This window comes from Phascolarctos cinereus, unplaced genomic scaffold (genome assembly GCF_003287225.1).
Source record: "Phascolarctos cinereus isolate Bilbo 61053 unplaced genomic scaffold, phaCin_HiC Scaffold_4;HRSCAF=312, whole genome shotgun sequence".
Lineage (NCBI taxonomy): Eukaryota > Metazoa > Chordata > Mammalia > Diprotodontia > Phascolarctidae > Phascolarctos > Phascolarctos cinereus.
The window spans coordinates 383,976,170-384,003,023 of NW_027555847.1; the positions used below are offsets into that span (position 1 = coordinate 383,976,170).

The 26,854-nt window shown below is 35.9% G+C and overlaps 1 long non-coding RNA gene across 2 annotated transcripts in view; it reads left to right on the plus strand.

Annotated features, from left to right (window-relative positions):
- LOC110207947 (uncharacterized) overlaps nt 1–26,854 on the plus strand; it is a 142,414-nt gene that overhangs the window by 33,127 nt on the left and 82,433 nt on the right. For both annotated transcript variants that reach the window (XR_002324367.2, XR_002324368.2), the window contains exon 2: nt 7,502–7,584. This is a non-coding gene — a long non-coding RNA (uncharacterized LOC110207947). The remainder of the gene's footprint in view (nt 1–7,501; nt 7,585–26,854) is intronic.

Here is a 26,854-nt window from a genome sequence, read left to right on the forward strand (position 1 = left end):
AAACTGGGAAGAGAAATGAGAGTGATACAAGAAAATCATGAAAAACAAGTCAACAGCTTGCTAAAGGAGACCCAAAAAAATACTGAAGAAAATAACACCTTAAAAAGAGCCTAACCCAAATGGCAAAAGAGGTTCAAAAAGCCAATGAGGAGGAAAATGCCCTAAAAAAAATTGGCCAAATAGAAAAGGAAGTCCAAAAGATTACTGAAGAAAATACTTCCTTAAAAATTAGAATAGAGCAATTGGAAGACAGTGACTTTATGAGAAATCAAGACACTGTAAAACCAATCCAAAAGAATGAAAAATTAGAAAACAATGTGAAATATCTCATTGGAAAAACAACTGACCTGGAAAATAGATCCAGGAGAGAGAATTTAAAAATTATTGGACTATCTGAAAGCCATGATCAAAAAAAAGAGCCTAGACATCATCTTTCAAGAAATTATCAAGGAAAACTGCCCTGATATTTAGAACCAGAGGGCAAAATAGAAATTGAAAGAATCCACAGATCTCCTCCTGAAAGAGATCCCCAAAGGAAAACTCCTAGGAATATTGTAGCCAAATTCCAGAGTTCCCAGGTCAAGGAGAAAATATTACAAGCTGCCAGAAGGAAACAATTCAAGTACTGTGGAAACACAATCAGGATAACACAAGATTTAGCAGCTTCTACATTAAAGGACCACAGGGCATGGAATATAATATTCCAGAGGGCAAAGGAGATAGGATTACAACCAAGAATCACCTACCCAGCAAAACTGAGTATAATCCTTCAGGGGAAAAAATGGTCATTCAGTGAAATAGAGGACTTTCAAGCATTCCTGATGAAAAGACCAGAGCTAAACAGAAAATTTGACTTTCAAATACAGGACTCCAGTGGAACATGAAGAGGTAAACAGGAAAGAGAAATCATAAGAGACTTATTAAGATTGAACTGTTTACATTCCTGCATGGAAAGATGATATTTGTAACTCATGAGACTTTGTCAGTATTAGGGTAGTTGAAGGAAAAAAATTGTATGTATGTATATATAGATAGAGGGCACAGGGTGAGTTGAAGATTAAGGGGTCATATCTGGAGAATAAAATTAAGGGATGAGAGAGGATGATACTCGGAGAAGAAAGGGAGAGGTAGAATGGGGTAAATTATCTCACAAAAAAACAGAAAAGAAAAGTCTCTCACAGTGGAGGGGAAACAGGGGAAGGTGAGAGGGAATGAGGGAATCTTATTCTCATAGGATTTGGCTTAAGGAGAGAATAACATACACATTCAATTGGGTATGGAAATCTGTCTTACCCTACAGGAAAATAGGGGGAGAAGGGGACAAGAGAGCAGGGGGGTGATAGAGAGGAGGGCAGATTGGGAAAGAGGGTAATCAGAAGCAAATACTTCTGAGGAGGGACAGGGTCAAAAAAAAGAATAGAATAAATGGGAGGGCAGGATAGGATTAAGGGAAATAGAGTTAGTTTTTCACAACATGTCTACTAAGGAAGTGTTTTTGCATAACTGCACATGTACAACCTATATTGAGTTGCTTGCCTTTTCAATGAGGTTGGGTGGGGAGGGAGGAAGGGAGAAAATTTGGAACTCAAAGTTTTAAAAGCACATGTTTTAAAAAAAATGTTTTCACATGCAACTGGAAAATAAGAAATACAGGAAATGGGGTACAGAAGTCTATCCTGCTCTACAGGAAAATAGAAGGGGAAGGGGATAAGAGAAGGGAGGGGGGAGAGATAGAAGAGAAGGCAGACCAGGGGAAGGGGTATTCAGAATGCATGCCATCTTGGGGTGGAGGGAGGGGGGAGAAATTTGGAATTCAAAAACTTGTGGAAGTGAATATTGAAAACTAAAAATAAATAAATTTATATTAAAAAAAATAAAAGAAAATATCCAAGATGGAAAAAAAAATTTATATTTCTTTAGTCGATTGTTATTTAGAGTATTTTTTTCATATGACCATAGATAGCTTTGATTTCTTTGTCTGAAAACTGTCTGTTCATATCCTTTGACTATTTATCAATTGGAGAATTACTTGCATTATTATAAATTTGACTTAGTTCTCTATATATTTGAGAAATGAGCCTTTTATCAGAGACACTTGCTGTAAAAATTGTTTCCCTGACTAGCATTTATTAAGCACCTATTATGTGCCAGGCATTGTGGTACTTTACAAATATTATTTGAATATATTATTTCATTCAATTCTTATAACAACTCCACCAAGAAGGTGCCATTATGATCCCTATCTTATAATTGAGAAAACTGAGGCAGACAAAGGTTAAGTGACTTGCCCAGAATCACACAGAAAGTGTCTGAGGTTAAATTTGAAATTAGATCTTCCTGATACCAGGCTCGACATTCTACTAACTGCACCACATAGCAACGTAGGCTTGAAATTGGCATCACCTCCTCTTCATATGTTATCACTTTTCATTATATTTAGATAAACTGGAAGTGGATCATCCTCTGCAAAAGGCTTGAGACTCCTATTGTAATTTGTAGTACTGCACCAAACTTGCAGCACCAATATGTAAATACCTTACTACAGTATTTGTTTTGTATTAGGTTAATAGTTTTATTAAGCTCCCTCTACTTCCTGTGCTTCTATATAGCTGGGTCAGTGTGGCCATATAATTGTAGGTTGCTAGAATTACATAACTTCAGAGTTAAAAAAGGACCTCAATCTAACCCATAGCTGGACAGGAATCCACCCCACAACATCCTGGAGACATAGCCATCCAATTTCTGTTTGAAGGCCTCTAATGATTTGGAACCTATTATCTCCTGAGATAAGCCATTCTACTTTTGAAAGAAAACATAGACCATAAAAAAGAAAAAAACCCCTCAAGAAAAATAAAGTTAAAAAAAAAGTATGCTTCAGTTTGTATTCAGACGCCATCAGAAAAGTATGCTTCAATCTGTATTCAGACACCATCAGTTCTTTCTCTGGGGTTGGATAGCATTTTTCATCATAAGTCCCTCAGAGTTGTCGTGGATCATTATATTGCTGAGAACAGCTAAATCATTCACAGCCGATCATCTTACAATATTGCTGTTACTTTCTACACAGTATGTTTCATTTTGCATCAGCTCATGTTAAGTCTTTCCAGGTTTTTCTACAGAGTATCTTATTCATCACTTCTTACAGAACAATGGTATTCCATCATAATCACATACCACAATTTGTTCAGCTATCCACCAGTTGATGGGCATCACCTTAATTTCCAATTCTTTGCCCCCCCTGAAAAGAACTGCTATAAATATTTTTATACATATAGGTCCTTTTCCATTTTTAAAATCTCTTTTGGGATACAGACCTATTAGTGGTATTGGTAGCTCAAAGGGTATGCATGGTTTTGTAGCCCTTTTCCCTCACATCCTTTCCACCATTTGTGATTTTCCTTTTTTGTTCTATTAGCCAACTTAATGATTATGAGGTAGTACCTCAGAATTGTTTTAATTTGTATTTCTCCAATCAATAGTGAGTTAAAGCATTTTTTTCATGTGGCTATAGATAGTTTTGATTGCTTCACCTGAAAACTTCATATCTTTTGATCATTTATCAATTGAGGAATGACTTATTTTTATAAATTTGACTCAGTTCTCTATATGCTTGAGAAATGAGGCCTTTATCAGAGAAACTTGCTTCAAAATTTTTTCACAGTCATGATTGCTAAATGTATTTCTCTCCATCCTATGCCCTCTGCTTATTCTATTCTCTCTCTCTCCTTTTACTCTGTCCCTCCTCAAACGTGTTTTGCTTCTGACTACCCCCTCCCCTAGTCTGCCTTTCCTTGTTTTACTTTCTTTTAACTCCTTTCCCTCCTACTTTCCTGTACAGTAAGATAGATTTCTATGCCCAATAGAGTGTGTATGTTATTCCCTGTCTGAGCCAATTCTGATGAGCATAAGGTTCGCTCACTCCCCCCTCACCGCTTCCCTCTTCCCCTCTACTGCAGAAAGCTTTTTCTTCCCTCTTTTATGTGAGAAAATTTACCCCATTCTACTTCTCCCTTTCCCTTTCTCCCAGTACATTCCTCTCTTACCCCTTAGTTTTATTTTTTTAGACATCATCCCTTCATATTCAACTCACAACTGTGCCCTCTTTCTATATATACTACTTCTAACTGCCCTAATAATGAGAAAGTTCTTTTGAGTTACAAGCATTATCTTCCCATGTAGGAATGTAAATAGTTTAACTTTATTAGGTTCCTTATGATTTCTCTCTCCTGTTTATCTTTTTATGCTTCTCTTGAGTCTTGAATTTGAAAGTCAAATTTTCTATTTAGCTCTGGTCTTTTCATCAGGAATGCTTGAAAGTCCTCTATTTCATTGAATATCCATTTTTTCCTTAAAGGATTATACTCAGTTTTGTTGTGTAGGTGATTCTTGGTTGTAATCCTAGCTCCTTTGCCCTCTGAAATATCATATTCCATGTCCTCCAATACGTTAATGTAGAAGCTGCTTAATCTTGTGCCATCCTGACTGTGGCTCCACAATACTTGAATTGTATCTTTCTGGTTGCAGTATTTTCTCCTTGACCTAGGAGCTCTGGAATTTGGCTATAATGTTCCTGGGAGTTTTCATTTTGGGATCTGTTTCAGGAGGTGATCGTTGGATTCTTGCAATTTCTATGTTACCCTCTGGTTCTAGAATATCGGGACAGCTTTTCTTGATAATTTCTTGAAAGATGCTGTCTAGGCTCTTTTTTATTATGGCTTTCAGGTAGTACAATAATTTTCAAATTATGTCTTCTGGATCTATTTTCCAGGTAAGTTTTTTTTTTTCCAGTGAGATATTTCACATGGTCTTCTATTTTTTATTCTTTTGGTTTTGTTTTATTGTTTCTTGACTTCTCATGAAGTCATTTGCTTCCATTTGCTCAATTATAATTTTTAAGGAATTATTTTCTTCAGTGAGCTTTTGTACCTCCTTTTCCATTTGGCCAATTCTACTTTTGAAGGAGTTTTTTTTTTCTTCAATGAATTTTTTTGCCTCTTTTTTTTCCATTTGGCCTATTCTGCTTTCTAAGGCATTCTTCTCCACATTGGCTTTTTGGACCTCTTTTACCATTTGGCCTAGTCTTTTTTTAAGGTGTTATTTTCTTCAGTATTTTTTGTGTCTCCTTTACCAAGCTTTTGACCCAATTTTTTCATGATTTCTTTGCATTATTCTCATTTCTCTTCCCAATTTTTCCTCCATTTCTCTTACTTCATTTTCAAAATCCTTTTTGAGGTCTTCCATAGCCTCAGACCAATTCATATTTTTCCTGGAGTTTTGGATGTAGGAGCTTTGACTTTGTTATCTTTTTCTGAGTGTGTGCTTTGATCTTCCTTGTCACCATAGTAATTTTTTTATGGTCAGAATTTTTTCTTTTATTTGCTCATTTTCCCAGCCTGTTACTTGACTTTTAATTCTTTGTTAAAGTAGGCTTTGCTTTTGGGGGGATGGGGGGTGGGGGAGGAGTGCACTATCCCAAGCTTCAGATGTTTATTGCAGCTGTTTTCAGAGATACTTCTAGGCCCTATACATTTTCAGCTTTTCCAAGGTAGTATGATCTAAGGGGAAGTGTTTACTACTCTCCTGGCCTATGCTGTGCTCTGTGAGTGACCACAAGCATTCTTTTCTGCCCTGGAACTGTGAGAAGGGTCCCTGCTACACTGTGGCTGCAAGCTCTGGTGTGTTCCTCCTTACCCTGGGACTGCCACCTAGGACTGTCACCCAGATTGGAGTATGGGCAAAGCAATAGAGTCCTGCCTTAGTGCTAGGACCCCTGTAATCTCCTTCTGACCAGTTGTTCCACCCCTTTGCTGTCTGTGGACTGAGAGCTCTGGCAGCTGCTGCCACTGCTGATTCAGTCATTCCTAAGGCCTGATGCTGGTTTGCTGGGGCCTTAGTATAGACCTGCGGGGGCCTGCGCTGGACTGTGTCCACTCTCATTCAGGAATGTCAAACCTTTCCTGCTGACTTTCCAAGTTGTCTTTGGCATGTGTGGTTTTGGGAGGCCTGGAAACCAATACTGCTGCCACTGATTCAGTCACCCCCAAGGCCTACTCTTGGTTTGCTGGGCCCCAGTCTGCACTGGCACAGCCTGCACTGGACCACGCTCCTCTCTCACCCCAGTGCAGCAGACCTTTTCCCCTGACCTTTTAAGTTGTTTTGGGCTGGAAAAATTATTTCACTCCATCTTTTTGTGGGTTCTGCCATTCTAGAATTTGTTTAGAGTATTATTTAAAGGGATTTGGAGGGATTTGGGGCTGAACTCAGGTGAGTCCCTGCCTTTACTCTACCATCTTGGCTCTGTCTGATCCATTCTACTTTTGAACAGTTCTAATTGATAATAAGTTTATTCTTTTTTTTGGCTAGGCAATGGGGTTAAGTGACTTGTCCAGGGTCACACAGCTAGTAAATGTTATGTGTCTGAGGCCAGATTTGAACTCAGGTCTTCCTGACTCCAGGGCCAGTGCTTTGTCCACTGTGCCACCTAGCTGCCCCAAGAAGTTTGTTCTTAAATGAAGTTGAAGCCTGCCTCTGCAATTTTCCCCTAGTGCTCCTAGGGGCTAACAGAATATGTATGATTCCTTTTCCAGGTGACAGCTCTCCAATTTTTGAAGACAGGTATTATACCTCCCCTAAGTTTTATCTTCTCTAGGCTACATAGCCCAAATTCCTTCAACTGATACCTTTACACATGGTCTTCAGTCCCCTCATTGTTCCAGTCATCCTTTTTTGGAAACTTTTTAGTTTATTAATGTATTTCCTAAAATGTGGCAACTGGAACTAGACACAATATTCCAGATATAGTCAGAACAGGGAAGAGATAAGGGAGACTATTCTATTTGACTATTAACAATCTACTTCTCAATATAGCTTCAGCTTGAGTTAGCTTTTTGGCATCTGTATCACACATATAGAGTTTGCAGTCTAGTAAAAGTCACCTGTGCATAAGCATGTATATAGTGTGTGAAGGAAATGGGTTGATATAGATATTCCCCACTTCTCCCCACCCTGGGTATGCCAGCACACCTGGCCAATGCTCTATGCACACCTATGTATATCCCTCAGGAAGTACAATATTGTCCAGCCAGCCTCTCCTTGTATAATTGATTCTTTCAAACCCATTTGAAGGACTTTATATTTTCCCCCATTAAATATATATTCCAAAATTGAAGCCATCATTATTTCTTTCAAGGCCATTTTGCATCCTGTCTGTCATTCAATATATTAGTAGGGGCAGATCTATGGGGACCTTTTTATGCAGTGTTACTTGTATTCAGGTTCTTAATAAATGCTTCATGATGGTTGTAGTGGCATTCTAATAGTATGGAATAGGTAATATGTGACCTCAAGGCCAGGTTGAGTTTTAGAGGCAAAGGAAACAGTTTGCAAAAATCTTGACTGAGGCTTACCTAATCAGAGTTTTGAATAGGATAAATTTGTCTCTAATGTATTGAAATATTGAAATTTTATCACTTTGTTTTCTTTGCTCCCTTTTCTTTTCAAGGTCCTCTCCCTGCTTTGAGGTATACAGGGCTCTCATATCCATTCTCCTTCTGTCATTGAAGCAAGTGATCTAGTAGACCAGAGGTAGGTAAATATTCTTAGCTTGTGGCTATACAAAAATTAATGGTGAGATGGATTTGTCTCACAGGCCATAGATCATCAGACCTCTATACAAAATAATTCACATTAAAGTGTGAATGACAACCTCATTCTGTGACGAATTTGTGTTTTTAAATAGGACATTTGGAAAGGTACATTTTATTATTATTTTATTATTATTATTATTAGTCAATTGGAGTTAAGTGACTTGCCCAGGGTCACACAGCTAGTAAGTGACAAGTGTGTGGTCTGAGGTCAGATTTGAATTCAGATCCTCTTGACTTCAGTGCTGGTGGTCTATCCGCTGCACCACCTAGCTGCCCTAGAAAGATACACTTTAACCCAAAGTAATGGTTCTTGAATAGCTCAACTTCAGGCAATGTTTCAGACTAGAAAGGAGATTTGCAAGGTAGGTGGTTTTCTTAAGACCCCCTTGATCACCCTACATAGGCAACTGCAGTTTTATCAAGACATTATTTCTAATAGATGTGGATATCTTGCATCTTAAACATTTTCAACTCTGAAAATGTCGAAAACTTCAGAGAACTTTTTAGACAATCTTCTATTTAGGTTTTAGAAAAACATGAGAAAATTTAAAACAGAAGGAAAGAATTTAGAAGAATAGTTATTTAGATTGGCATGAATGAAGAGAAATTGATATAGGAAATAATAAGATCAGACTGGTAAGTCCTAAACAAAATATTAAATAAAAGAAAAGTTAAACAACTTCTTTTTATACAAAGAGTAAATATCTGTATGTTATTCAGCTTCTGACATAAAGGTAATGGGTTCAGGTTGGGACTTTTTTTTTACATGTCCAATAAGGAAAATTTTTGCTTGACTATGCATATTGTTATAAAGGTTTCAAAGGGGGAAAGGTGGGTAAGAGAAAAATAAAATAATTTTAATTGAAAAAAATTAAATTAAAATTTTAAAAGCTAAACTGTTTGTCTTATGTTATATCTATTTAATACAAGTAAAATTTGAAATCAAAGAAAAAATGATCATTTTTAGGGAAAAAATTTATCTGTTGGATGGATTAATCACCTAAAAAATGATGGTCCCATATTCCTTCTCTCGCCTCTTATATACAATGTTCAGCCAAACTAGAAACCTCTGTAACATGTTCTCTCATGCCTCTGACCTCTGCTTAGGCTGTTTATGGGCCCCCAATTCTTCCTTCCCCTGTTAAATTCCTAACAACTCTTTAGAATCCACTTACAGGGTACTTCCTTCAAAACACTCACTCTGCTTGGTAATTATCTTTCCCTTTCAGACCTAGCATAGTACAGAATTTTGTAACTTGCAAATGAACATATACAATATTTACCATGTTAGGGTTCAATTACAAGTAAGCTCCATGAGGATCATGAGATCACTTTTTACCTAAACTTTGTCTTCTCCAATGTCTAGCAGAGGGTTCTGCACACAATAGGTGCTTAGGAAATATGTGTTGTATTATATTGTACTCCTATTTCTTTCTCCATTTCTTAAAATGATGCAATGTAAATGTGTACAGGAAGAGGCAGATTATGTTGCCTGTTATTGAGATGGAGATTATTGTTCAAAGCAGGTTTGTTGATGCTGTGAGATAGATAATATAATAACATATTTTAAAATTCAATTACAAAATTAATGTAATGTAAAACCATTTCAATGAAAACAAGGGAGGACTTCCAGTGCCAAGATGGTAGAGTAAGAAGGCACCCTCTGAAGCCTTTCCAAATTCTCCTTCAAACAACTAGAAAACTGTTGTAGAATTGGTCTAGCAGCAGGGAAGCAGGTGGTGGGCAAAGCTTCAACCTTACCCTCATCAAAATTGGCTCAAAGAGGGAACAATATACACACTCGGATGGATATAGGAATGTACCTTACCCTATGAGGAAGTAAAAAGGAATGATGATAATAGAAGGAGGAGAGGGAACTAATAAAGGGGAGGGTATATTGGGGAAGTTAGTGATCAGAGGTAAAACACTTATGAGGTTGGAAAGGTTGGGGAAGTAAAAGAGAGAGGGGGATAAACAAATGAAAAATGGAATGGAGGAAAATACACAGTTAGTTATAATTACAAATGTGAATGGGATGAACTTACCCATAAAATGGAAGTGGAGAACTGAATGGATTAAAAACCAGAATCCTACAATATGTTGTTTACAAGAAACACACTTGAAGCAGAGAGATACAGGGTAAGAATAAGGGGCTAGAGCAGAATCTCTTATGTTTCAGCTGAAACCAAGAAAGCAGGGGTAGCAATCATGATCTCAGACAAACCAAAAGCAAAAATGTATCTAACTAAAAGAGATAAAGAAGGAAACTATATCTTTCTGAAAAGTACCATAGACAATGGAGTCATAACAATGCTAAACATATATATACCAAATAGTATAGTATCTAATTTTTTTTTTCCTTTTTGGTGAGGCAGTTGGGGTTAAGTGATTTGCCCAGGGTCACACAAGTGTCAAGTGTCTGAGGCTGGTTTTGAACTTAGGTCCTCCTGACTCCAAGGCTAGAGCTGTACTCACTGTGCTACCTAACTGCCTCTCACAGTATCTAAAATTTTAAAGATGTCTAATGAGTTACAAAAGGAAATAGATAATAAAACTATATTAGTGGGGGACCTCAACTTTCCCCACTTAGAACTAGATAAATTTAACCAAAAAATAAACAAGAAATAAGTTAAGGAGGTGAATAAAATTATGGAAAAATTAGATATGATAGATCTCTAGAGAAAATTGAATGGGAAGAGAAAGGAATATAGCTTTTACTCAGTAGTACATGGCACCTACACAAAAATTGACTATGTATTAGAACATAAAAACCTCACAACTAAAGGCAGAAAAGCAGAAATAGTAAATGCATTATTTTCAGGTCATAATGCATTAAAAATTGCATTCAATAATGGACAATGGAGAGAGAAATTAAAAATTAATTGGAAATTAAATAATCTAATACTAAAAACAAGTGGGTCAAAGAACAAATCATAGAGAAAATTGATAATTTCATTAAAGAAAATGACAACAATGAAATAATGTGCCAAAATTTATGGGATAAAGCCAAAGTGGTACTTAGGGGAAAATTTATATCTCTAATGGCTTACATCAATAAAATACGGAAAAAGTAGATCAATTAATTGGGCATGCAACTAAAAAAATTAGAAAAAGAACAAATTAAAAATCTTCACTTAAACACCAAATTGGAAATCTTGAAGATCAAAGGAAAGATTAATAGAATTGAAAGTAAGAAAACCATTTAACTAATAAATAAAACTAGAGGCTGCTTTTATTAAAAAAAAAACAATAAAATAGATAAACCATTGGTTAATTTGATTTAAAAAAGGAAAGAAGAAAACCAAATTATTAGTATCAAAAAAGAAAGGAGTGAACTCACCACTGATGAAGAGGAAAGAGACAATTATTAGGAGCTATTTTGCACAATTATGTGCCAATAAATTTGACAATCTAAATGGAATAGATTGAATATCTACCAAAACATAAATTACCTAGATTAACAAAAGAAGAAATAAAATACTTAAATAACCCAATCTTAGAAAAAGAAATTGAATAAGTGATCAATGAACTTCCTAAGAAAAATATCCCCAGGACCATATGGATTCACAACTGAATTCTACCAAACATTTAAAAAACAATTAATCCCAATACTGTATAAACTATTTGGAAAAATAGATGAAGGAGTCTTACCAAATTCCTTTCATGACACAAATATAGTGCTGATACTCAAACGAGAAAGAGCCAAAACAGAGAAAGAAATTATAGACCAATTTCCCTAATGGATATTGAGGCAAAAATTTTAAATCAATTACTAACAAAGAGATTACAGCAATATATCGCAAGGATCATATAATATGACCAAGGTGAGATTTATTCTAGGAATGCAGGGCTGGCTCAATATTAGGAAAACTATCAGCATAATTGATCACATCAATAACAAAACCAAAAGAAAACATATGATTATCTCAAAAGATACAGAAAAGGCTTTTGACAGAATATAACACCCATTCCTATTAAAAACACTAGCGAGTGTAGAATAAACAGAGCTAACTTTAAAATGATAAGTAATATTTATCTATCAGCAAGCTTTATCTGTAATGGGGAGAAGATAGAAGCCTTCTTAATATAATCAGGGCTGAAGCAAGGATGCCCGTTATCATCTGTATTACTTAATATTGTACTAGAAATGTTAGCTATAGCAATAAGAGGAGAAAAAGAAATGAAAGGAATTGGAACAGGCAATGTAGAAACAAAACTATCACTCTTTGCAGATGATATGATGTTATAATTAGAAAATCCTAGAGAATCAATTAAAAATGGCTTAAAATAATTAACTTTAACACAGTTACAGGATACAAAATAAACCCACCTAAATCATCAGCATTTCTATAGTCCAACAAAGTCCAGCAACAAAAGATAGAGAAATTCCATTTAAAATAACTTTAGACAATATCAAATACTTGGGAGTCTACCTGCCTGACAAACTCAGGAACTATATGAACACAACTATAAAATACTTTTCATACAAATAAAGTAGGATCTGAATAATAGGAAAAATATCAGTTGTTCATAGGTAGGAAGAGCCAATATAATAAAAATGACAATTCTACCTAAATTAATCTATTTAGTCAGTGCCATACCAGTCAAACTATCAAAAATTGTTTTATAGATCTAAAAGAAATAAGAACAAAATTCATCTGGAAGAATAAAACCTCAAGCATATTAAGGGAATCAGTTTTTTAAAAATGTGAAAGAAAGTGGTCTAACCACACCAGATCTCAAACTGTAATATATAATGGTCATTATCAAAACAATATGGCTCTGGCCAAGAAGTGGAGTGGTAGATCAGTGGAATAGATTAAATACAAATTACATTATAGTAAGTGACCATAGTAATCTAGAATGTAATAAACCCACAGAACCAAACTTTTGGAACAAAAATTCATTATTTGACAAAAACTGGTGGGAAAACTGGAAAATAGTGTGGTAGAAACTAGTTATGGACCAACATCTCACACCATATACCAAGATAAGATCAAAATGGGTATATGATATACACATAAACAGTAATAACATTGGCAAATTAAGAAAGGATGGAATAGTTTATCTGACAGATATATGAATAGATAGGGAAGGAATTTAGGCCCAAAGAAGATAAAGAGAGCATTACAAAATGTAAAATAGATCATTTTGATTACATAAAATTAAAGTTTTTGCACAAACAAAACCAATGCAACCAAAATTATAAGGAAAACAGAAAACTGGGGGGAAATTTTGCAAAAAGTATCTCTGATAAAGGCCTTATTTCTCAAAGATATAGAGAACCAAGTCAAATTTATAAAAAAAAAATTCACATTGTTCCCCAATTAATAAAATGTTCAAAGGATACGAACAGGCAGTTTTCAGACAAAGAAATCAAAAAATCACTATTGATTAGAGAAATGCAAATTAAAACAACTCTGAGATACCACCTCACACCTATCAGAACTGCTAATACGACAAAAAAGGAAAATGTTGGATGTTGGAGGGGATGTGAGAAAACTGGGACACTAATGCACTGTTGGTGGAGTTATGAACTGATCCAACCATTCTGGAGAGCAATTTAGAACTATGCCTAAAGAGCTATAAAACTGTACACACCCTCTAATTGAGCAATACCACTGTTAGGTCTATATCCCAGACATCCAAAAAAATAAAAAAAGGAAAAAGGATGTAGTGCTACAAAAATATTTATAGCAGCTGTTTTTATGGTGGCTAAAAATTGGAAATCAAAGGAATGCCCAATTTGGGGAATGGCTGAGAAAAAACAAGCTGTGGTATATGATTGTAATGGAATATTATTGTGCTGCAAGAAATGGCAAGCAGGATGATTTTAGAAAAAACCTGGAAAGTCTTACATGAACTGATACACAGTGAAGTGAACAGAACCAGGAGAATGTTGTACACAGCAACAACAATATTGTCCAATTAAGAACTGTGAATGACTTAGCTTTTCTCAGCAATACAATGATCCAAGACAATCCCAAAGGACTAATGATGAAGCATGCTATCCACCTCTAGAGAAAGAACTGATATCGAATACAGACTGAAGCATGTTATTTTTCACTTTTTTTCATTTTATTTTTTTAAAATTTTAGTCTTCTTGTACAAAATGACTAATATGGAATATATTTTACATGAGTATAGTATATTCTGATTGTGAAGGTCAGATGACCAGTGATGGCAGCTAAAAGTTACAAAATCTTAAATTGGCCAGTCCAGGCTACAAGGAATTATTGTTGTTTGTCCTTCATTTTTGAAGAGAACCACTGACATCACAGGGTGATATCTTGATTCATGTGTGAAGTGGATTTAAGTGAGGTAGAGTTGCTCAAAGTCTTTGGCCTCACTTTCTCTTCCAGAGGCATAGAAATTCAGGGGCAAGACAAAAGTCAGGATGACTAGTGGCCTGGGATGCAGCGGATGACTTTCTCGTCTTCAGTATCTGATCAAGCTCTAAGCACTCCACAGCACCTGCTTCAGCATCCTCCATGGCCACTGGAACAGATTGTTCTCTTCTGCCTATTCCACAGAGGGAAATCTTCACGTGCTTGGGGTGGACATCCCCTTAGTGCACCGACAGGTTTGAGGACTGTTGGTTACTCTCATCATGATCTAGCCCATTTGCCAAAATGATTTTATTGGTATGTGGCCCCTTCTGCATACTACAGATTCTTAGAACCACAGGTGAGAGTTGAGTTACAGTTAGACAGCAAAAGTAGATAAGTAGAAGGGCTTGAAAAGCCCTCACATCAAAGGTGCTAGTCCTCCTTGAACACCCCTACATCCCTTCAAGGAGTTAATTACTAATTCAAGGCAAGAAGTGTGATTAGGTAAACTGGATGGATGGCTATAAATTCAAATAGCAATGCAATAGGGGAATTGTGTCTTGGGAGCTTGTGGAGAGAGGTAATGAATCAGGAAAGTGCATTGCAGCAGAATCCTCTGGTATCATAGTCATAGCAGCCAGGAGATGTATAGAGAGGTGTGGCAATAGTGGTTTCATTAGCTAGCTAAGAGCTTCTGCTACATTTTAAGCCTGAGAAGCTTAGGCCTACATGCTCTGCCCCACCTTTTCTGACCAACACTTTTGTATTTGAAGTGCATTCATTGCTTTCTAACTAGGCTTCTTTCATTAATGTCTGGTAGGGCTACCTCCACTGGATAGTCAGACAGGGCAACCTAAAGAAAAAGACAATAATAAATGTCTCTTAGCATTACAGAAGCTCAGACCCAAATTTTTATTCTCCCTCCACCTTACCATTGCTGCCATCCTCTAATGGTTGAGTATAGACCTTGTCTCATTGATGCATGAAGCCCTGAGAAAAAAATGTTAATTAAGTCAGGTAGCTTTTTCCTCCTGAAAAGTAGGGATTGTCTTCCTCTAGACACTAGAACCATAAGGAAAGGACGTTGTTTATAATATTAGTTGCAGTGATTTTTTTTGGTCCTTTCTTGACTATTAGAGGTCTTTCAACCATGCTGATGCTCAGTTTTCAGCTATGTTTGCTTTCTAATGTTAGTTCTGAATGTTTTCATAATATTCTCCTGGTAGTTAGAAGCAGAGAAAGATTTATTTAAAAGAGAAAAAAGATCATTATTTCAGTCAGAGTCACACATTAAGCAAGAAAAGTTGGAGATTGTAAATGCAGTACTTGCTCAAAACCCCAAACTACCTCTAGTTTTGGTAGGCCCATCTATTTATCATTTCAATTACCAGAAGACATCTAGCTTTATTGGGCTCCCTAGTAAGTTTCCCCTTCTAAAAGAAGAAAGAACTAAACAAAGGTGCAATTTCATCTTTGGACTAGTCTATCACATTATTTCTCTGTAGAGTTCTTTTTCCTTTTTATTTTTATTTTTTTTATTTTTAAGACCTGCAGGACTTCACTGGCAAAAAAAAATTTTTTAGCTCCAGTTTAATTATAGTCAAGACTCACCAATTTCTGTTTTTCAATGTGATTTGTAATAGCACATGTACTTCCACTGGACTGCAACTGATTACAAAGATAAACAGGAATACTTCAAGTCATAACCAAATGCAAGTGTTGATTTAAAAGTTTCACATGGATGCACTTTCAAATAAATGATATGGCTAACAGTATTTTCCTACATACCTGCTAAGACCAGCTCACAGATGAGTACTGTCCCTCCTGACATCCCTAACACCTTAAACCATGTAAAGAGCATGGTGTGGGTTCTTTTCAAGTGTTTGTGACGCTGTCAACTATTTCAAAGTGAAGCAGATTCCTAAAACTTCATTTAGGAACAAGCCAGGAGACACAGAATTAGGAGTTTTTATCTACTGGTTTAAAGAGTTGGAAGAAGAGCAAGGAGGCAAAATAATTAAACGCAAAAATAATTTGCATTTCTTCCATACTAATGTCTCAAACTCACCCACAACTCACTAATTCAGATTAATTGGGAAGGTCGATTGGAAGAAATGCAGTTTTTATTATTATTATTGTTATTGTTATTTAATAACTCAATAGTAGGCTAACTGACCATTGCTCGACAGAAATTCTGCTTAGAGAAAAAGTAATTTGTATGTGTAATAACAAAGCACCAGCTTAAAAAGTGATGACCTCTGCTTATTAGTTATGTTATATTTGTATGTAAATGGATGCTAACTTTGTTCTTTTAACCAGATAAACTTTATCTTTTAAATAGTACATTCTTTCTGGTGACTTTGTTTACACTATTTTCAGAGCTTTTTTTTTTTTAGATTTAGTCCAATAGTACAATTTAACACAGCCTCTTTCCAGAGGCTCACACATTACAAATTAATGGGATTTTTTTTGTTTGTAACAAGTATTATAAACTCTCAAGAGATTTTTAAATATTATTTTAAGTTACAGTCTGGTACAAGCTTGAATTGGTAACTAAAAATTTGGAAAAGCAGGGAGTCTAAGGTAGTTTGAAAAATGTGTTTTGAAGCTACTTGTTGCTAAGGGCGACTTTGAGAGTGCCAATACATTTAAATTTAGTCAATCCTGCCCCAGCATTTATTACTGAATATAATCCTTCCTTTTGAGAGGGACGGTGTTCTTGTGTTCTTTAAGAGATTGTAAAATTATTCCCTTCTGGTTGGGAATGGACAATCATATGGTTTCTGTCTGTGTGTAGGTACAATTACATGGTGGTAGTTACTCTTTTCTTTAGGATATGGATAGAAGCCCAGAAATCAAATGGCACAGCAAACTTAGGGATTTTAGAGACTAGAAAGAAGAACTAAGGCTTCCCCTTTTAAGTAGCTTAAATTAAATTAATTTCAACAAATATTTATGTGGAAGCCCCAGAGAGGTTAAGAAACCAGCCCAAAGTCACAAAGTAAGTTAATGGCATCTCTCACCATTACCTAGAAATTAAGTCATTATTTTGTTCATTCTGTTTATCACAGCTCAGTTAACTTGGCTTTTGCATTGCTTTCAAAGTTTCTTGATACAAGTTGATTTTGAATATCTTTCAACATTTCTATAATACTGTAATTTACCAGTGGGCTGGTATCAAACAGTTGTCATCTTTTTAATGATAGTAAGTTTTAGCCCAGAAATTATTTTTTCACCTCCATGAAATATAGCTCTTGGCCCAATTTAGGTACCTTCTAACCAGGTCATGGTAAATCTCTACCACAATGCAATAATTGTTAATGTATTTGAAAAGTGGTTTTAAGCTGTAATATAGAAGTGCACTAGAATAAGGAAAGAGAATTAGCTTGTATTCAAGATATTTTCATATTAAAATGTTATTTTTATTATTGCATAAAGCAATTAAATACATTTTCCACAGATACTGATAGTGAGACAATAGAAATCAAATTATACATATAGGTATTTTCATTTAACTGACTTTTAACTAGTCTTATTTTTAGGCTTTTCCTAATGTGAAACCTGTAGATGACATTAGAGACTTTCTGTTCTCATATTCATCTACTTAGATTACCTCTATAAGTTTGTTACTGTCTGCATTCTGGCTTCTTTATATTGACATCTTTTCCCTTCCATAGATTTTAAGCTCTTTAGGGTAGGAAGCTCTATCTTCAAAAATCTAAATTAGCAAGGAGTATAGTACTCTACACACAGTAGGCACTTAATGAATATTATTCTGCTTTCTGAGACATCGTCTCTGTACAGATGTGTCCTGCCATAACTATCTTTCTGCTGGTCTTTGTGACTTTTTTCTCTCAGACAAAAATGTCTCAGTCTTTTTGTTTTTCCCTTTGGGTATCTTCTACACCATTAATTGAGGACATAGGAAATGCAGTGGAGCCGGAGTCTGGAGACTGATGAAGACAGCAACTGCCAATTGAAGAGGCAGCCTAGGGAATCCACAGGATTGGTACATTCAGCAGAGACTCTGCACCTGGTGAAAAGGCCAGGGGCTGAATAATTTGCCTAGGAGTAGCTTTTCAGTGCCGGAATAACTTGCCTGGACCTGTCCAGTAGTGACTGTCTGAACACAAGAGTGATTTGTCTAGCCCAATATGGTAGCAACAGTGCCCCAAAATTGATCAACCTGCTTGGTCCAGCCCAGCAGCAACTGAGCTAGTGACCTGCTTGACCCAGGCCAATAGCTGATTGACCCACCCAGCTGAAACACAATGTTCTTTGAGGAGCCAGCCTAGCTGAGTGGTGGAGGGACACATACATATATTACCTACATCATACACTAAAAAGAATTTCAAGAATCTCCAGAGAAAGAAAGGACATCAAGGCCATGCATTTCCAGAGTTGTTACAATATAAATTATCCTCCTGATTCTGCTCACTTCACTGTATCACTTCAAAATGAAGTTTAAATAATGTCTGCTTTCTCTACCTCTTTGTCTTTGTATAATCTACTTGAAATAATAAATTATATATCTTTGTTCCCCCTCTGCCTTCCCATTTTTCTTTTAAGATATTAAACTATAACAGAAATCATATCCAAGCTGTCTCAACTCATATGTGACCCTTGTTGCCAAAATAGTTCTCAGGGGATGCTTGTATCAATTTCCCCCCCTCCCATTAGAATTCAAATACTTTATCCTTATGAAGTCCCTAGTCAGCTCTAGTTTTTTTTTTTTTAATCAGGAATGCTTGAACATCCTCTGTTTTATTAAAGGTTTATTTTTACCCCCATAGGATTATACTCAGTTTAGGTAAATTATTTTTGACGGTAGGCTTATATCATTTTCCTTTTGGAATGTTCTTGGGAGTTTTCATTTTGAGCTTTCTTTCAAAAAGTTACTGGTGGATTCTATTTTCATTTTGTTTTTTGGTTCTTAGAGATCTGGGTAGTTTTCTTTTGTAATTTCTTTAAACATGACATGTAGGATCTTTTTTTTTTTTGTCACAGCTGGGTACCAAAGGTAGTTCCTAAGACTTGTTTTTATTGACATTAGGTTTGCTGGTCGCAAAACCCATCATAGATTCTGTTTCTGGACCTGTAGTGGCTCATTCTTCTGACCTTTTGAAGCTCACAAGGTCATAGCTATCTTCAATTTCCTTCACCTGGAAGCAAGAAGGAATGGACACAGCAGAGAAAGTAGCAATAGCAGGATCATGCACACACTCTTACCTTTCTATAGGCTCCCAGTGAGAAAGAGACTAAGGCCCCTCTCTTTGCTGGAGGCCCTCAGGAGCTAATCCTCCTTCTTCAAAGACAAAAGATCTGAAAAGAGGCTCCACTAAGGATGTGTCCCTAGTGTGTCTGTGTGTCCAAGCCTGTTCTGCTTGTTAGGACCCACTGAGGCTTAGCATCTCCTCAGCTATGTTCTTTGAGAATATAGGTTCACCTCTCTAGCAAAATGAGGCATCCAAGGAGAACTTGTTTGGAGGTTCCTTGCTCTATATACCTCCAAAGGTCAGGGACAAGGAAATGAATTCTCCTAATATTCTTAAAAATCTTCAGCATTAGAGGTAAAACAATTATTAAGTTATAGATTAGGGCTGATTTTTCCTTAAATGTATGCCCTTTTCCACAGTGAAATCTATTTTATATGATGAATGTTTAAAACATGCTCCTCCATATATGAAGTTCTTTCTCCTTCAATCCATCCTACATAGTATGGTCAGACTTATTTTCCTTAAGCATCATGTCTTTCTTCTTATTTAGAGCATATTTTAGCTTCTAAATATTTTCTGAATTCTTTAATTCTTCTGCTTGTTTTTTAGGCTTTCCCTAATCTGGCCCTAGCTACCCATTCAACCATATTTCCTATTATTCTCCAACATATGCCCTCTATTCTAGTCATCTGTATCCTAACTCTTTCCTAAACTCAACATGCTATTCCCAAGTCCCCGTGCCTGGGCTCATATTCTCCCTTTTAATCTGAATTCTAATTATCTTTCTAGGCCTAGTTAGAGTCCTACCTTCTATATGAAGCCTGAAAAAAATTAGCCAAACTTGTCCCTACTCATTTTTCACCTCTCTAAATTCCTATCACACTAATTCATGCACATATACAGTAGCAGAAAGAGCATTGAGTTTGGAATAAGAAAAAACAAAGAACTAGATTCTTTTCCTGGCTCTGTTACTACTTCTGTTATTCTGGAAAAGTCACTTAAACTCTCTAAAAGTCCTATTTATTTATTTATTTACTTATTTATTCATTCATTCATTTATTTATATATGTATGTATGTATTTATTTGTCTATTTAACCATTTATTTGTCCATTTATTTATCCATTTATCCATTCATCCATTCATCCATTCATTCATTCATCCATTTATTTATTTGCTTATTCATTCATCCATCCATTTATTTGTTTGTTTACTTGTTCATTTATTTATTTATTTATTTAACTCAAGGGTTTTTAATCTTTTTTATGTCATGGACTCTTTTGGTTCTCTGGTGAATCCTAGGAGCCCCTTCTCAGAATGATGCTTTGAAAAGCATAAAATAAAATCTAATATTACAAAGAAAACCAATTATAATATTGAAAAAGAAACAAAGAAACAAATTCACAAACCCTAGGTTAAGCAGGGTCTGGTGCAGAGTAAGTATTTAATAAATGCTAGTTCTGTCTATCTGTCTGTCTGTCTGTCTGTTTATCTATCTATCTATCTATCTATCTATCTATCTGTCTGTCTGTCTGTCTATCTGTCTACCTATTTAGCTAGCTCTCTGTTCCTAATCTAAATGTAGCAGGGACTAAAAATTTCTCTCTCTATTTCATGACTCCTCTGAGAAGAGCTCGCTCTCTGTTCCCTTAAACTTTTGTAAATATTTGGGGAAGCAGCCCCAAGCAATTTGAATAACCTGGGGCAGGCAGCGCAGAGTACGGTGAGTGGTTTAGGGACAATTGAGGTCTCAATGGAGACCTTATTCCAGTGGGGCAGCTTGACAGTTCAGTGGATAGTGTCAGGATAAAGGATAAAATAGGATAAAGTCAGGAAGACATCCTCCAGAGTTAAAATGTGGCCTCAGACACTTACTTAGCTGTGTGACTTTGGGCAAGATACTTAACTCTGTTTGGCTCAGTTTCCTCATCTGTAAAATGAGCTGGAGAAAGAAATGGCAAACTACTCCGGTATCTTTGCAAAGAAAACCCCAAAATGGGGTCATAAAGAATAGGACACAATTGACTCAACAACTTATCTCAATGTCCTAGAGCAAATGTGAAATCATCCTCCCATACTGCTAGAATAGAAAAGAGACAAATTGTAACAATCCACTATGAGCACAAGGGAGCTAGAAACAGAGATCTATATGTGGGATGTCCTCCTAGAGCAGTGGTTCTGAAACTTGTTGGTTTTAGGACCTCTTGACACTCTTGAATATTGTTGAGGACCTCAAAGAGCTTTTGTTTATGAATTATATTTACCAGTATTTACTGTATTAGAAATTAAAACTGACAAATATTATAAAATACATTAGTTCATTAAAACAATAATAATAAACTCATTATATATTGACATCAGTAACATTTTTTTATGAAAAATTTTTAAACATTAGCAAGAAAAGTGGCATTGTTTTACATATTTTTGCAGATCTCTTTAATGCCTGGCTTACTAGAAGACAGCTGGGTTCTTCTGTCTTCTTCAGCATTTAATCTGTTGTGATGCATTGTCTTGGTTGAACTTTGTAGATAAAACCTAGCCTTATACAAATATATAGTTGGAAAAAGAAAGGGTATTTTCATAGCCTTTTCAGATAATTATAGACATTTTTCTTTGATAATATGTCAAAAATTGACTGGTGGTAGGTTCTTAGAGTTAGTTGCAATGTGGAATTTGAAACCATATCAATAAACTTTTTGTGCTTTCTTACATTAAAATCCATTTGGCCTAATTTATGCTTTGAATGGATCTTTCCTCTGTGCATGATTTTGCATTGGTAAATAAATGCAAATGGACCTTTCATACATGCATCATGCATTGGTCATTTGGAAAATGTTGGTTCACTGAGTTATGGAGAACTTCTAAAAGTTGACACATTTCATTATACAATTTGAAAAAAATCACATTTGTTAATATCACCATACATATCATGAGAAAAGTAAGTATTGGGGAGCTGTCAGACTCATGATGGCAGATACAAATTTTCCAAAATTCTAATTTTTTCTTGAAAGCTTGGATCTTATCATTGACAGCAAATACTGTCAGTTGTTTTTCTTGAAGTGACAGGCTCACTTTGTTCATTTCCAAGAAAATGTCTGCCAGATACCAAAGTCTGAATAACCATAGTGTGTCTGTCAGTTGTTTTTTTTTTCAAGTAAAAATGGTGCTTCTTGGGAAAAGCAGTGAGTATGGCTCCCAACTCAATCACATGAGTACTTTTCCTCAAGACAACCATTATACTTTTAAGTATATAGCAGAAGTGCTTTAAGTATATAGCAGAAATACTTCTCATTTTGTTACTAAACATTAAACAAATGTGACAGCTAGGTGGACAGATGGTGCCAGCTTGGAGTCAGGAAGACTCGTTTTCCTGAATTCAAATCTGGCCTGACACTTACTAGCTATGTGACCCTAGTCAAGTCACTTGACCTCTGTCTGCTTGTTATCTCAACTGTAAGTGGGGATCATAATAGCACCTACCTCAAAGGATTATTGTGAGGATCAAATGAGATAAGATTTGTGAAGCACTTAGCACAGTGGCTAGCATACAGTAGGAACTTAGTAAATGCTTATTTCCTTGCTCCCTGCTATAGTTCGATGCCTCTGCCTTGATTTATGCTAAGGCACAAATACCCACTGTTACTTTTGCACCATCAGTGGAAATGTCAACAGTTTTTCCAGGATAAACTGTAAGATTCAAAAAAGTTATTCTACACTATGACACTAAATATTTAACACATCTTTTGTGTTTGTCACCAAGCAATCACAAATATATACATACATACATATATATATATATATGTATGTGTGTATATGATTAGTTGGTGCTGATACTAGACAAATACAAGCAAAATAGCAGGTCCAGCTATAATAAGTTCATTTGTAAGGCAAAAGTAGGATTCTGCAGATGAGATATTAACTGAGTTCAGATTTGCAGCTAAATCTTTAATTCAAATGTTATGATGGGTTTAGCTTTTGGAAAACTCTACCGTATACTCAAGAGAGAATGAGAGTGAAAAAGGCAAATAATGTCTTAATATTATTATAAAAATAGCTTTAACCTTGTGGACCCCATGAAAAACTCTCAAAGACCCCCAAGTTCTGTGGACCACCTTGGGTTTATGGGGACCTCTATGCAAAATAAGACTTTAAAAATAATGGAGAAATTCAGGTCTAGAGATCTGTTTTTGCACTACAAAACACACCTGAAGTGTTCTTCCCATTTGTTGTTGTTATTGTTCAGTAGTTTTCCTTGCCTGGTCCTGTAGCATTGCTTAGTGTCACCATCATGGGGAAAATTTACATGTAGGAGTTCTGGATCATAGGCATTCTTGCTACATGCTGGTTATTGTTCTGTTCCCTGGTCTGGTCCATTAATCGAGTAGCCACTGGTTATCTAAACCTGAATTTATAGGTTCTCCCTTTTTTGGGATGAGGACTTAAGAAAACTGGGTATGGTTAAAATAATACCCTTCACTGAACCCAAGTTGCATGATTCTAGTTGGTAGGGATACATGATGCTCTTTTAAATACCTACCATAGATCTGTATGTGTTCTGCACAATGGGTTGTCCAGAAATACTAGTTTTTAATTTGATTTATATAATTTGAAACCAAATCCTAAGAGCATTATTCCCCAGATATAACATGATAAGTTATCTCATATCCTTGGAAAGTAATACAAAGAATTTCTAATGATTGGGGAAGATATTTGTCATTAAAGACCAAACCTCAAAAGATCATTTTGAACAAAAACATTACCACCTAAGTGGCATCTAAACTAATGGAATGAATGCATCCCCTAATAATTCCTTTTGCACTGTCAGAAATGAATAACTTCCCTCAAGGATCAGCAAATTACTATTGCCCCAGTGTTGACACTTCTATTTTCAACCTAACAGCCACTGGGGACTATGAACCCATTATAACTCCCTATAGAAAATATACACAGTAACAGCCCACTTATCCAGAGGTCGAACTTCTAGGAACCTCAGCCCTCTGGAACATAGCCTCAAAACTGGAAATATGTGAAAAAGATCCTTGAATACTAGAAAGTGTTGTCCTTCCCCTCCCCCTCCCCAGTCTAGGCCCTCAGGCCATTACTTTATTAACTTTTTTTTTTTGGTAGGAAATTCTTAACAAGCTCAGTTTCTGATTTCACTGTCCATACCAGATTAGAAACAGTAAACAAGAAGAAAGTGGGGGATGGGATAGAGGCAAGCATAATGACAAGAGAAGTTAATAGCTGACAGCCTGCCAGTGAGGGAGGAGAGAAGAAAATTCAAAAGAAAATACAGGGTTGGGCTGTTTATTTCAGCACAGTATAACGCATGGAGGTTTATAATGTTGAAACTGATCCATCAAGGGAAGGTTACATTATGCTTAATATCCTCTCCTTAAGAAGGCAGAACAGCATGTATCACATTTTAGAAAAAAAAAATTTCCATCAAAATAAAGAAAACCAGGTTTTGGTTTTTGGACAAGTTAACTTCAATTATTAGGAATATTTACTTCTATTAAACATTTCTGCTTTGATGCCGGCTACATGAGGGCTTTGCCATGTCATGCTTTCCATTGTTCAGTTGGAAGTGCATTCTTTAATGGATTACAATTCCAGTGGAGGAGCCAGACCCAGAAAGGAAATGGACAAGAACAGTCACCCATTGGTGCATGATACATAATGGAAACATATTGGAAGGGGTCCTAAAATGTCATTTAGGCCAGATCTTACTAGATAAGCATAGCCTTTAATATAGTTCCATCATTTTTTATGGGGGTGGGGTTGGGCGGGGATGGGGGAATCCTTCCTTTAGAGTAAGCACAATCTCTATGGTTTGAATTTAAGCCTGTTTCCTTTTTTGTCCAACTTCATGGCCATGCAGAAAAATTGATCAGACATTCAGGAACATTATCATGGAATTTATCATGTTATAAAATTATACTATCAATAAGATTTTAGGGCTGTGAGGGCCCTTTCCAAATCTCTGCTCCTCTGCTTTTGCATTGAGAAACTTCAGGTTTAAAGAGATTATGGGCCTTGACCAATGTTAAGATTGAAGCCATCCTGCAGGCAGCAATGTTTATATTAGAGGTACAGCTAGGTGGCACAACAGATAGACCATTGGCCCTGGAGTCAGGAAGACCTGAGTTCAAATCCAGTCTCAGAGATTTGACACTAGCTGTGTGATCCTCGGCAAGTCACCAATTGCCTCACAAAAAAAAAAAATTAAAATGTTTATATTGGAACTTTCATTCTTAACACAACTTTATTTCATTCTTTTGATATTGCTTCTTCTGACCTATTTTCAATGTTCTTTGTCATTTTTGGTCACTGTCTTCCAAACTTTCTCTAATTTCTCTTCACAAATTTTTAATGTATATCTGGAAAAGCTGTGTAGGCTTTTTAAATAAAAGTTTGTGTAATACAGAGATTAAAGGAAGATTTTTACTGGCCCTTTTATAATATGTCCAAGTCATAAGGATGATCTCCCTGATTTATATGTAGTTGATAGTCAACTCACAGACCTGAGAATTTTTTTCCTATCATTTTCCCCTCCCCATTTTCTTTGTTCCCCCTTCTCTCTCTAAGTGTACTACCTTGCCTTTGTCTCTCTTGAATTTTATAGAGTCCCATAGGACCATTTTTCTAATTTATCAAGGTCATGTTGTATTTTATTCCTGTCTTCTCAAGGTAGTAACACCACCTAATTTGGCGTCATCTTCAAATATGATGAACATATTCTTAGCTCTTTCATCAAGGTTATCAGTAAAGATAATGAATAGAACGGGGCCCAAGAATGATTCCCCTGGGGTACTATTGAGCTGCTCAGTAAACAGCTTTATTGTGACAACCATCCACTCCTCATCTGTCAGTGAGAGTATCAACTGGGATAGAGTCTAAAGCCTTCTGAATATCAAGATCAACCATCTCTATCCCTTCCCATCTTTCCTATGTAATCTGCCACTCCATTATAAAATTAAATCAGATTGATCTGGAATTATTTGTTCTCCTCCAGGCTCTGTTGATGGCTTAGTAGTATTCCAGTTCTTCTAAATGGTTGCAAATTGACTGATTGCTTCTTATAGCATTTTCTTAGGTGCTAATGGTGAGCTTACTGGCCTCTAACTTAGTGAGTTATCTTCAGATTATCCAAAGCCTATTTGGTCTTCAAAGTCAGACTTAAATCCTACTCCCTATATAAAACCTTTCCTGAGCACTCACATAGTGATCTCTTCTCCAAATTCTTTGTACTGATTGTCTGTACTACTTTTTTGGCATGGCACCATAAATACTACATTACAGATTAAATGAGATAACTGTGGTACCATAATCTTCTATTGTTACTGAATTCATATATCATTGAACTTTTTATCTGCCTCTGTCTCCTAAACTCAACTGGAAGCTCAGTTAGGATGGGGTCTATATCATTTACTTCTTTGTCCCATGGTGTCTATCACCATGATATGAAGTAGCAGGTACTCAATAAAAATCTAACTGATTTTTAATTATTCCCTTTTAAATTATGGGTACATGTTTGCCTTTTTTCAGTCCTCTGGTAAGTCTTCTGTCATTCATCATTTTCTTTAAAAAGAGTGGGTTGTGACTCTACAAAGATAGCTGTTGATTCTTTAATTACAAAGGATGCTCATCATCAGATTCTAATGA